Genomic DNA, 13,027 nt, shown 5'->3' on the forward strand with positions numbered 1-13,027 from the left:
TCAGGCCCTAGTACCCCCAGGATGCTCAGTTATTGGCTGGGAGTCCCCTGAAAGAGCATGACCTCAGTCTGAAAGCTGTAGCAGATCCTGAAGGTGCTACCACTGTCAGCTCGCTGCACTCCTTTTGGCAGGCTGTCTCTTGAAGGAGATCAGAGTGGTGCACCCCTATGACTGAAACAGTCCACCCATTATACTGTGCACACTCATTTCTTCATACACATTCAAGAGGAGATCTTCTGTGGTTCTGGTGAGCCTCTCCCCTTGCGAGGAAATTTATTACAGGGATGAACTGTAGCCCCCATCACTGAAGTTGGCCTTGGGTCTGCAGCTGGTACTCAATATCTCCTGTCCCCACTGTGTATTCTAAATTCTTTTCACTCTTAGCCATCACCTGGACAGTTCTCTTATTTATCTGGTCATATGACCTACACCTCCTTCCTAAGACTTCTGGGCCCCTGTTCGTGTATGCTTTTCAGGCATAGATTGCTTCATTTGCCCATCTGTAGTCCAAGTGGTAGGAGACATCCAAGTGGAACACCTAAATGACATAATTATTCCTACCTGCCCCCACTGTGTAACTGCAGTCCTCCTTCCTCCTTCTGATCAGGGTCAATTATCTGTGCTAAGATGTTAGCAACTCTTCTCTACTTGTCCATACACACAAGGAATCCAAAGTGTTCAAGTGGCAGCCACGGTTATAGCTCAATGAGACCTTTGTTTTGTCTCATAGAAACAGTGAGCATCCTTTGGGGACCAGGACTTCTGACCTGTAGAACCCAGCGTTGGGATGGGAGGCAGAAAGTCTCCCAGCAGGTCACTGTGTTAGTAAGTGCAGCCAATCCTGCCTCTATCTCTTGGTTTCTAGACCTATGTGTCCATATTATTCAACTCCTATGCCAAAAGGAGACAACTGGACCCCAAAAAACTTTACGGTGTGTCAAGTTCCTTAACCTTCATAGGACTTACCTCCTACACTCTGGAGGGTATGTGTCTTATTAATGCTTCTGGCAAGCTAGCCCCTTCTTGCTCATTCTGTCCAACCAGCATGATGTCATCAATGTAACAGATCAATGCGCTATTTTACAGGATGTCCGGATGGTCCACATTTCTGCCTGGGAGGAGTTGGAGTCTCTCACATGGCCTCCACTGACACCACAGGAGGGGTAACCTCAACAGCAACGAGCAGTGGTGAACGTCATTACTGTCCACTAGGCCTCCTCTAACACTATCCCAGGAAGAGATGCCTCTTTACTGCTGGGTGGTATGGAACCTATTTTCCCCGTGAGGTCTTCACTGACACCTTGGGGTGGGAGGTCTCATTACTCCCAGTGGGAATAAAGGTCCTGGCTCCCTGCTTGGCCTTCTCTAACACTATCCCAGCAAGGGCATTGGAATGCCTCCTTACAGCCTGGCAATGGTAGAATTCTAGGCCATTGCTGTTGTGAGAGTGGGCGAGGGGGGGTATGAAACCATAGCTTTTTTTCTGTGGTATTTAGTCAGAGTAGAACAGTTATTGTCTAAAACCTTTCTGTCTTGCTAGCATACCCCTTTCCTGGTCCTTTAACTAGATGCAACAGGCTTTTGTTGGAGCTATTATTGTCTGTGCCTGTTGGCATTTACAGGTTGTGGATTCTTTAAGTTTGGGATACCTGGGGCAAATATAAAACCCAGAGAATTCACCACCATGTTATTCCTTGAGTACCAAGGTCCCTGGACAGTTGGCCTTCTCTCCACCTTTCAGAGTCTTCCTATGTTTATTTTACATATAAAGGTCAGGAATTTGTAGTTATTAGCAGGAGGAATAGTAAAAAAGCACATCTGCTCCAACTTCCTGGAAGAGGAAGTGCCGTTTGTGTCTTTTATTAAATTTTAGGTCTGATCGTAACACTCAATGCATTAAACTCTCCAATAACCTCCCTTAATATCTACAGTAAAACCCAAAGTCCTGATAATGGCCAACTAGGTCCTAAACGAATTAGCTACCTGTTTGCCTAATATTTTCCTCCTTACTCAGTCTCCAGTACCTAGAAGAGGACTGGCCCCAAATAGGTAATCAATAAATACTTTTTAATTAATGAATTGAGTAAGGTATCTCTCTTTAATACTGAAAACAATCAATAGAGCACCCACATGCCCAGAGGGACAAGTCCCTTGTGTCTCTCTTTGGGCCTGCATTCCCTGAATTAGCCAAGAATCCAAGAGGCGTGCTCATTCCAAAGGGGCTGTAGTAGAAAGAATTATAAAAATGTCCCCCCGAGATTTCTTGCCCTAATACCAGGGACTGTATGATAAAATATCAGGCCCATGAATACATCATGCTGCATGGCAAAAGGGACTTTGCCAATGTAATTAAGGTTACTAATTAGTTGACCTTAGGTTGTTAATTAGTTAATTGACCTTAAGATAGAGAAAGTGTTCTGGATTATCCAGCTGAGCCTAATGTAATTACATCAGCCCTTTAAAAGCAGAAGAGGAAGGCAGAGATGGGAAGCATGAGAAAGACTTGACATGCCATTACTGGTATGAAGATAGAGGGGGGCCACAAGAGAAAAAGGGTGAATTAAGGAGTTGAAAGAGGCCCCCTGGTCAACAGCTAGCAAAGAAACATGAACTCAGTCCTACAGCTGCAAGGCACTGAATTCTGCCAGCAACTCTAATGAGGTTGGAAGCCGATTCTTCCCCAGAACCTCCAGATGAGAGCCCAGCCTGGTCAACACCTAGATTTCTGTCTCTGAGACCCTGAGCAGAGAATCCAGCCATGCTGCACTCAGACTTCTGACCTATAGGACAGTGAGCTAATAAATGGATATGGCTTAAACCTCTACATTTGTGGTGATTTGTTACACAGAAATAGAAAAACATATAGGGGCCATTCCTGTGTCCAAGGGCCAAACAGAGAAAGTGCTACAGGAGCTAATTAGTTCCTTATTTCCTCTACACATATTAGTTTTCTGCTGCCATTGCTTCTGTTAATATGTTTACACTATTGCTACTGAAAAAAACTCATCCTGCATGGTTAACACATCCTTGCCCACCAGTGTGGTGAAGCATATATTGTCCAGCTCTCAGAACAGTGTTATTCTTCCTAAAGGAACCTTGGGTTCACAAGCTTACCACTAAAGAATTACAACCAAAGATTGTACTTACTCACTGGCTCAGTCGTTGTTTTTCAAAGAATGCTGCTACACCACGGTGGCTTGGTCCAGGAGTCCTTCTAGCTGCAGCCATGACTGTGCAGGAATCAGCCTTCCTCAAGAACAGCCTAGGCCAGTGGTAAGAAAATACTGGTCACACAGGATGCAGAATGGTTTTCATTTGCCATCACACTTAAATATCGTTTAATATGAATGGCAAGTATTGAATTCTGTTCCCCCCGCCCTCCCCGAATCCATATGTTGGAGTCCTAATGATTGGTACCTTAGAATGTGACCTTCTTTGGAGATAGCGTCTTTCTAGAAGTAAGTTAAGGTCATTAGGTTGGGCCCCAATGCAATATGACTGGTGTCCCTTATTATAATAAGGCCGGGGCGGCGGAGGGACACAGGCATCACCTACCGGCTGTTAGCGGGAGGCTTTCCTCTCGAGACCGTTATCGCGAGACTGTTAGCGCGTGATCGTTAGCGCGTGATCTTCAGCGTGAGACCGCGCGAGACCGCGAGACCGCGAGACCGCGAGACCGCGAGACCGCGAGACCGCGAGACCGCGAGACCGCGAGACCGCGAGACCGCGAGACCGCGAGACCGCGAGACCGCGAGACCGCGAGACCGCGAGACCGCGAGACCGCGAGACCGCGAGACCGCGAGACCGCGAGACCGCGAGACCGCGAGACCGCGAGACCGCGAGACCGCGAGACCGCGAGACCGCGAGACCGCGAGACCGCGAGACCGCGAGACCGCGAGACCGCGAGACCGCGAGACCGCGAGACCGCGAGACCGCGAGACCGCGAGACCGCGAGACCGCGAGACCGCGAGACCGCGAGACCGCGAGACCGCGAGACCGCGAGACCGCGAGACCGCGAGACCGCGAGACCGCGAGACCGCGAGACCGCGAGACCTGCAGAAGATTAGCCAACAGGTAACTCACAGTGGGCCTCGGGGCGGAGAGTGTGGTGAAAGGCAGTTGGCTGCCTTCTCCCCGGGGCTTTTTAGGCCCTCCGTGCTGGGGCCGGCGGGTGAGCTGGAGGGTCCGGGGTCAGGCTGAGGTCTGTGTCCCGCAGGGCTCCAGAGCCCTCGCCACGGCCGCCCAGTGGCCGGGCCCAGGCCTTGGAGCAGCAGCATACTAATTCTTTCCTGAGCTCTCTGAGGTTGCAAGAAAAGGACAAGCCAAGTTAGATGATATTAGGTTATTGTAAAGATACCCTAGAGGGCTTCCCTGGTGGCGCAGTGGTTGAGAGTCCGCCTGCCGATGCAGGGGACACGGGTTCGTGCCCCGGTCCGGGAATATCCCACATGCCGCGGAACGGCTGGGCCCGTGAGCCATGGCCGCTGAGCCTGTGCTCCGCAACGGGAGAGGCCGCAGCAGTGAGAGGCCTGCGTACCACACACAAAAAAAGATACTCTAGAAAATAAAGAAGCATGGAAACCCATCACAGCAGCTGTATTTATTCACAAGTTCATTATGACATTAAGGTCCATGAAGAACCAGAACAAAGGCCCATTTTCACCCAGGGTATTTCAGACCGAGGCCTAGAAACCCACTTCCTTTTGGGGCAGCCACCCATTAGTGAGACTATCCAATATGGAATACCCCAATTGGGCTGAATTTTGCACTGAGCTATCTCAGTAGCAGATGACATACCGTTATGTCCATACCATATAAATTTACATTATGCAGGGCACCTAACCATGGCTGGATCCCTGGGTGCTGTATCTATTTCATTTTATGCACCTGGAATAAACCATGGTGTCTTAGACGCCCATTTCCTTACAAAGGGTCTGAAAGCTGTACTTGTCTACTATTCCTCTCTGGTATCACTGCTTCTGGAGGTAGGTGCTATCTAAATAACAAAACGTTGGTTCTCAAACATGAGTTTGTAATATTAACCTGTGATGTTTATTTAAACTGTAGATGTCAATCCACAGTGCCTAGATGTTTTGACTGGATAGATCTAGAGGGAGACCAGTACGTCCATTTTTTAAAAACACCTTCAGTGTTTCTGATGAAGATAGTAGAGGATCACACTTTGAGGAATTCCACGTGGAGAAAACCCAGGAATTGATGTTTTCTCAGTGTGCTTTGCTTTGTCCAGAGTCACTTGAAGTTATTCAGAGTTTAATCTGGTCATATAATCTTGCACTAAGTTTCTTTAAAGTGTAACATTTCAGAATAGGGCCAAGATACCCATAGAATGAGAAGAGAGCTCCTAAGAGGAAAAAAAAAAAGGGTTTTAGATGTTACCTATCACATCAAAATTAGAAAAAAATCTGTCAGAAATGATTCTGTGCAAAGTGGCCATAACTCACAATCATCAGCACCTCTACACTGGTAGACGCCATTAGAATGGGGACCATTAGAAGACTCCACCCAGCTGGACTTGGAAACTTGATGAGATTGTAGCCCAGTGACAGATGGTAGCAGGGAAAATAATGCAAAACAAAGTAAATGATAGCTGGAAATGAGGGTGCATATTGAGAAGTAGCACACCATAATCTTTAATGAGAAATTAAGTTCATTTAACTAAGCTTGTCTAAGCCCTCAGTATTAGGTTGTGTGAGATTTTAGGAAAAAAAACTTTGCCAAACAAGAATAGACCATTTCTTTAATAGAGAACTTAAACATAATCATTTGTCTTCTTATATTGATTGTTAGATATTTCCATTACCAAGCTTTCTTTGAAATACTTTTTGATTACTTCTAGGTTTAATAGGTAAGTGTTTATAAAGCATCAGTGGGAGTGGGAAATTTTGCTGCTAGGTAGCAATGTAAAACTTATGAATCATTTGTTAGGAAGCAATAGAGGTGATCTCTCCTCTACATGTAACTCTCCTGAAAAGATTAAATGGGTAATACTTCTAAAATATTATGGAAGATTTAATTAAAACTACATGATTCAGCATATAGGATTTGGAGAAGCAGTGTCAGCAAGAATGGGAAGATGGGCTCTGGAAAACAGATCAGAAAGGCTAAGCATGAAAGAAGATAGGATCGGTTAAGAGCTAAGACAGCACAAAGTACCCAAAAACAGAGTGGTTGAGAGCATAGGTCATATTTCTCTCTCTCTCTTTTTTTCCCCCCAAGTTTATAATCCTAACTAACTCTTCTCTATCTGTTAAGCAGAGATAATAACAATATCTGTTTCATAGGACTGATGCAAATAGTCAGTGAGTTAACACAGGTAAAGGACTTCGGACAGTACCTGACACAGTAAGTTTCGAGTAGCTCTTGGCTTTTATTATTAACAGGAGATCCATGCTACTCTAAGACAGAGGGTTTAAATAATAAAACCTTCCCCATAAGCAAGCCAAATCCCTTCGTTTTCAGTTTAAACTCACATTCTCTTATTCTGTCATTATGGCAATAGGGACTAGCCGGACACATTTCTCTGCATGATGACCCTTCACACTCTGAATGATTTCATGTAATCAGAAACATTTGTGGATGTAGAGCTCTTCAAGGAAAAGCGTATCCCAATCTAATTTCACAAAGTAGTGTCAGGAAGGAAACAATCAATGAGGTTACTCCAAATCAAAGCACTTTAGGGAAGCTCTTTTAATCCATCTTTAGGCCAGTAAAGCATGGACAGAGAATCACTGATGTGCAAAAGATGTGTAAGAAAGGTGTTCTTACAGCTATATTTTTTACTATATGTTGAGCTAAAATTAAACGTGGGGAAAGGTCTAATCTTTTAAATAAAAATAATTTAGGGTCTGTTTTCGTATTAAAATATCAGAGTATTTGTTTTGAATCTTGGATTTTATAATACATGATTTTAGTTTTTTCTAATCTTGGTTTTAGTCTTCTATTTTAAGTAACAACTAGAAGGCAGAGGACAACACTTACACATATTTAGATTCTCACAAACCCAGGAAATCTTCTACCTATTACAAGTGTTCATTAAACATTAGTCCTGGGCTTCCCTGGTGGCGCAGTGGTTGAGAGTCCGCCTGCCGATGCGGGGGACACGGGTTCATGCCCCGGTCCGGGAGGATCCCACATGCTGTGGAGCGCCTGGGCCCGTGAGCCATGGCCGCTGGGCCTGCGCGTCCAGAGCCTGTGCTCTGCAACGAGAGAGGCCACAGCAGTGAGAGGCCTGCGTACCACTAAAAAAAAAAAAAAAATTAGTCCTCTATGAGTCCATAGTAGTCAAATTAGAAATTTAGGAACTAAATTATTTCTGAGCTGTTTATTGAAAATAATGGCAACTGGTGAACATCACACAGTAATATAAATGTCCCATAAATATGTTTCTTCAAACCATGCAGACAGATAGTAAATAAAATGTAAACCACATTTTTTAAACATCTTTATTGGAGTATATTTGGTTTACATTGTTATGTTAGTTTCTGCTGTATAACAAAGCGAATCAGCTATACGTATACATATATCCCCATATCCCCTCCCTCTTGAGCCTAAAGTATGGAACGCTTCACGAATTTGTGTGTCATCGTTGCGCAGGGGCCATGCTAATCTTCTCTGTATGGTTCCAGTTTTAGTATATGTGCTGCCAAAGTGAGCACCGCATTTTCTTTAATAAGCACTGAGAGTGCTCATGGGCCAGTTGGGGGATCTGTGGGTGAGGCATCCCAGTGCTTCATGCGTGGGGTTCTTGGTGGAGTCCCGTGATGCATGTAGTAGGACCCGAGTCCCTTTACTGCCCTCTTCGAGTCCTCTCTCTTCGCCTCCCTCTTCCCTCTGGTCCTGCAGCTCCTGACTCAGTACTCTGTAGGGGACGAGAGAGAAATGTGCCTCTCTGGCAACATCCCATACAGGGGGGAAGCTAAGTTCTGACTCATGCACTCACTTTCCCTCATGGGAGAAATCACAGGCCAGAAAGTTCCCACTTGGCACTAAGCTGTGCCACTTTTTTTTTTTGGGGGGGGGCGGGGTGGTGACACAGGTAAAGTTCCTCTTAACCTCTATAATGCATCCTGACTTGTATTGTTTGGCTCCAGTGGTGTGCTGAACTTCTCCACTGGAAACCTGGGGGAAAAAAAAGGCTCTCTCATCCACAGGTGATTGTCTAAGACACTGTTCTCCCGGGACTCCCAAGCTGCAGCCAAGAGAGGCTGGAGCCAGTTCACAGGCCACTGCTGAATCCGTAGACAAAGGCACTTTTGCCTGTGGATTGATGTCAAGTTGCTGTTGTTAGGATGGGGGATACAACAAAGGACGTCTTATTAGCGATGACGCTAACGTCACCGTTGAACATATACTTAACTCATACAGATTCCTCCCTAATGGAGCAATGTGCTTTGTTCCCTGTGTTATATCGTCACATCACCTGTCTCCCTGGAATCAATACCAGCCTCAGGCCTTCCCAGACTTCTTTTCATTGTCATTGTGTTCTGAAGTTGTTTCATTAGACTACTCAAATCCCTGTAAGAAATAAATCAGAGCCTTTGACACTACAGACCCAGAGTTCTTCCTTTCAAGTAGTATCAGGATACGTTTTACATATTAAACATTAATATGTGTAATTCTTCTGCTGTTTCCCACAACACAGAATTGAAAGATATGTAACAAGAGAATCAGAATGTTTCAGGGTGACTTTTTTCCTAAGAAGTCTAGAATATTTAAAAAAATTTTTTTATCATTCACGTCTTCTCACCCATATGTACTTGGGAAATGGTAAAAGCGCTGCAAATTACAGGAGATCATGTGATGTGAATCTAAATATTAGAATCCAATGAGTACAAACTGTGAATTATAACTTTACAATACTCTTCCAGTAATTGCATGAGATTAAATGTTTCCCTTGCATTTTGAATTCTTTTAACTGTAAGGTTAATCTGTTACTTCATGTTCTATAGAATTTTACTTTGCTTTTGCTCATGTTTGTTTTCATCTTCTATGTTTATAGTTTAAGCAGTTCCTTACTGAATTGTCATCTGCAGGTGAGGTTGGTGAATAACTGCTGATATCATTTAAACTGTGGAGAATATATAAGCGCCCCAAATATTCTTTACTTACTGAACTTTCCACTCTTTTAAAATTGAAACATTACATGTCCATTAATCTCCTATTAAAATTCAGATGTGATACCTGGAATAAATAATGTTTTAAGTCATTATCATTCACTAACACATCTTGTAATCAACTTAGTAAATATACATAGTTCATTGAATCTTAAGTAGATAAGTTTTATAAATAATTCAATTACTCTTTTCATGGATTTATTATTTTTAGTGCTATTTATTTAAAAACTGTATTTTAACTTTTGACTAAATTAGAGCAGTTTAATATACAATTCCTGATAGGTTAATGAATACTTATTTCAGTGATAGACTTTTTTTTTTAATAAAATAAGAGATTGAGATGAGGAGGCAGAGATATTAGCTTAAACTTCAGTGGTACTTAACAATATAAGTGTAATATGAGCTTAAGAAGTTTATAGGTCCAAGAATCAAACACTAAAACCTAAAATGGAAGTTTAATAAACTCTTTTCAACTGTTACAAATTAAAGACAACTATATAGAAAGGAAACAACTCACACACGCACACACACGACCAATGTTAAAAATCTTCCAATAAATATTTAAAACTAAAGGGTACGTTAAAATAATAATGTGATATTAGAGGTTTTTACCTCTCAATTTGTCATACTTTAAAAGTTGATAGGGCTTCCCTGGTGGCGCAGTGGTTGAGAGCCCGCCTGCCGATGCAGGGGACGCGGGTTCATGCCCTGGTCTGGGAAGATCCCACATGCCGCGGAGCGGCTGGGCCAGTGAGCCATGGCCGCTGAGCCTGCGCGTCCGGAGCCTGTGCTCCGCAGCGGGAGAGGCCGCAACAGTGAGAGGCCCGCATAGCGCAAAAAAAAAAAAAAGTTGATAACAATGATTGTACCGAGGAAAAAAACAGGTAATCCCTTACATTGATGGAGGCAACGTTAATTGACACAGGCTTCTTAGCAATTGGATGAGAGGTACACAAACTTTCTGGCAATTAAAAAATACATACCAAATATCTTGAAGTACATGTTTATCAAGTCAGAAATACCTCTGCTAAAAAGTTGTTCTGAGAAAATAATTAATGTATCTGCAAAAATTTAGCTGTATAATTAAAGGCTCTAAGTGTCCAATAATCTGGGTGAAGGAAGTAACTGTGTTTCTTAAGTTATTGGCTAACCTTTTTAAATGATGTTCTAGAAACATGTTTATTGATGTAAAATTATTTAAAATTATTGCTTATGTGAAAACCCATTTTTTGAAAAGAATATAAATATCAATGCATGTAAATATATTCCCCAAATTACATACCTGTGTGGTGGGAATTTGTGTAATATCTATATTTTTTACGTTGGTTCATCTATATTTATAATTTTTTTCAGTGAATATGTACTTAAAGTTTTTTTAAGTAATCTAATAATTATTATATACAAATGGAATAAGCCTTCAGTATATCATCCAAAAGAAGAAAATCTCCTTAAGCGGTGATCCTTTCTAATGAAGGAAAAGCAGAAAATGTATTAGAAACTCTTCGAGCCATATACTCAGCACAATGTCCTCATCTCCGACAAATATTTTTCTTCACCCCAGTGGTAGAGCCCATAGCTGTATTTTTAATGGCTAATGCTGGTGTTACAAAGTGCGTACATTTGTGCAAACAAAACCACTCAGGGTCTCTTCCTCTTCTGGAACTGGAATTCATACTGATCCCAGAGCCAAAGGTAGAGAAAATAGGTTTACCGAGAGAGCTAGAAAGAAGGTGAAGAAAGAGTAGAGAAGATGGGAGACCATAGAGTACCAGAAAGACAAAAAGGACTAATCTTAGTTTCAGGCTGTTTTCTAAAGCTGACCAGGCCTGATTGTACTTCCTGTCCCAGGATTCCAGGAGAAACCTATATGGTCTGTTTTGTTCTTAACCAGTTTAAGTAAGTTTCTGTTATTTGCAAAGAAAAAGCATAGATTAAGAAATGGTCTATCAGGTAAGAAAAAATAGAAATCACACCAACTTTTTTAACAAGAGAATGTAATAGAAAGAGTTGATTTAGATACTGGAGAGCTGAAAAGATGAAAGAGAGAACACTGAAGTATGGTAGAGGAAGCTACCACCCCTAGGGCTAGGATAATAAAGAGAAGAGAGTGGGAATACTAGAAGAAATAGTAGTTTGAGGACAGACTGCCTGGCTGGGGCTTGTAACTCAAAATCCTAGAGGATAGGTGTCAGGGAGCTGGGACTCAGATATGTGAGGAAAGGATACCAGCCAACCGGTGCTGGTCTCTCTGAGAAGGCGAAATGAGACAGGTTTTTTACATTTTGGGAGGAGAAGTGGAAACTAGAACCAACTGCTACTGTACCTACTGCCCAGGTGAAAAATCATTGCTCAGATGATGTTGACAGTCACAGGAAGCAAAACAGGAAAGAACATGTCCCTTTTTCCTTCTCCAGGCCTCCAGTCTTTCTTTAGAATTCTCTATTGTCAAAGTCTAACAGGGAGACAACTGGCAAAACAGAAACGTGATTTGCAGAGTCCCGGCCCTAGTAAGACAAGGCAGAATATAAAAGAGTCAGTTTGAAACAGAAAGAAAATGGCTTAATAACAAGTAAATACGGTAAAAGTAAATTTTATGTTCTAAATTTTACGTTTACGCCAAATACACAGTCTAAAAATACTTTCAAGATGAATGAAAGCACTATAGAGAAATCTTAGGAACCACTCAATAGATAAATGAACAAATTCAGGGGAAATTTGCTATTTTGGCAGCCTGTGTCCTACTAAAAAGTCTTTTAATTAGCTTTGTTTAGCCCTAAATATAATTTAGTTTGTGAATTTAGAAGCAATTTTGTATGTTTCAGTTGAACAAAAATGAAAAATTAAGTTGGTAACATTTTTGTTCAAACACATTGAATTTCAACAGTACCAAAATGAGTATAAGACCAGAAAGTCAAAAATAAATGATAACTATGTGAGGTGATGGATATGTTAATTGGCTTGATTGTGGTAATCATTTCACAATATATGCATATATCAAAACATCCATTGTATTCCTTAAATATATGCAATTATTTGTTTAAAAAACAGAAAAAATTAAATACTCCTAAATCAATTGAAGAAATTGAATCAATTATTTAATTATTTTTATAAAACAAAGAAAAGCACATTCTTCAAAAGCTTCACCAGAGAAAATTTCCATACATTTAGGTAAGAAATAATGCCAATTTTATTCTAAGAGCTTTTTATGCTTTTTTTGGGGGGTGGGGGCGGGTGGTCACACTGCAGTATGAGGGATCTTAGTTCCCCAACCAGGGATCGAACCCGTGCCCCTTGCAGTGGAAGCATGGATTCTTAACCACTGGACTGTCAGGGAAGTCACCAATTTTAGATAAACTCTTTAAAAGAGTAGAAGAGTAAATACTTCCCATTTCACTTTATGCCAACATAGATATTACAAGAAAGAGAAATTACAGACCACTCTCTTGCAAACATAGATGCAAAAATCCTTTTAAAAATTGTTAAATCAAATATAGGCATATATGAGAAGAATAAGGCATCATAACTAACTGGGGTTTATCCCAGGAGTGCAAAGTTGGGTAAACATTAAAAATTAATCAGTGTAATTTTCTACGTTAACAGAATGAAGGAGAAAAGATCATTTTAAGAGGTGTCAAAAAGGTATCTGATAAAATTCAATACCTACTCATGATTTTACAAAGCTCTTAGCATACTGGGACTAGAAAGGAATGTTCTTAAGCTTATAATGGTTGTGTATGAAAAACCCATAGCTAACACTGTACTTGATGATGAAAGAGTAAATGCTTTCACCCTGAAGCCAGGAATAAGATTCAAATGCCCAGGGGCTTCCCTGGTGGCGCAGTGGTTGAGAGTCCGCCTGCCAATGTAGGGGACACGGATTCGTGCCCTGGTCT

General features: G+C 41.9%; 1 non-coding gene across 1 annotated transcript; it reads right to left on the minus strand.

Moving 5' to 3' along the window:
- Window positions 1–7,569: 7,569 nt before the first annotated feature.
- On the minus strand, window positions 7,570–7,676 carry LOC112067212 (U6 spliceosomal RNA). Its single transcript, XR_002893154.1, has one exon. It is a non-coding gene; the product is annotated as a U6 spliceosomal RNA (small nuclear RNA).
- Window positions 7,677–13,027: the final 5,351 nt, after the last annotated feature.

This window comes from Physeter macrocephalus, chromosome 5 (genome assembly GCF_002837175.3).
Source record: "Physeter macrocephalus isolate SW-GA chromosome 5, ASM283717v5, whole genome shotgun sequence".
NCBI lineage: Eukaryota > Metazoa > Chordata > Mammalia > Artiodactyla > Physeteridae > Physeter > Physeter macrocephalus.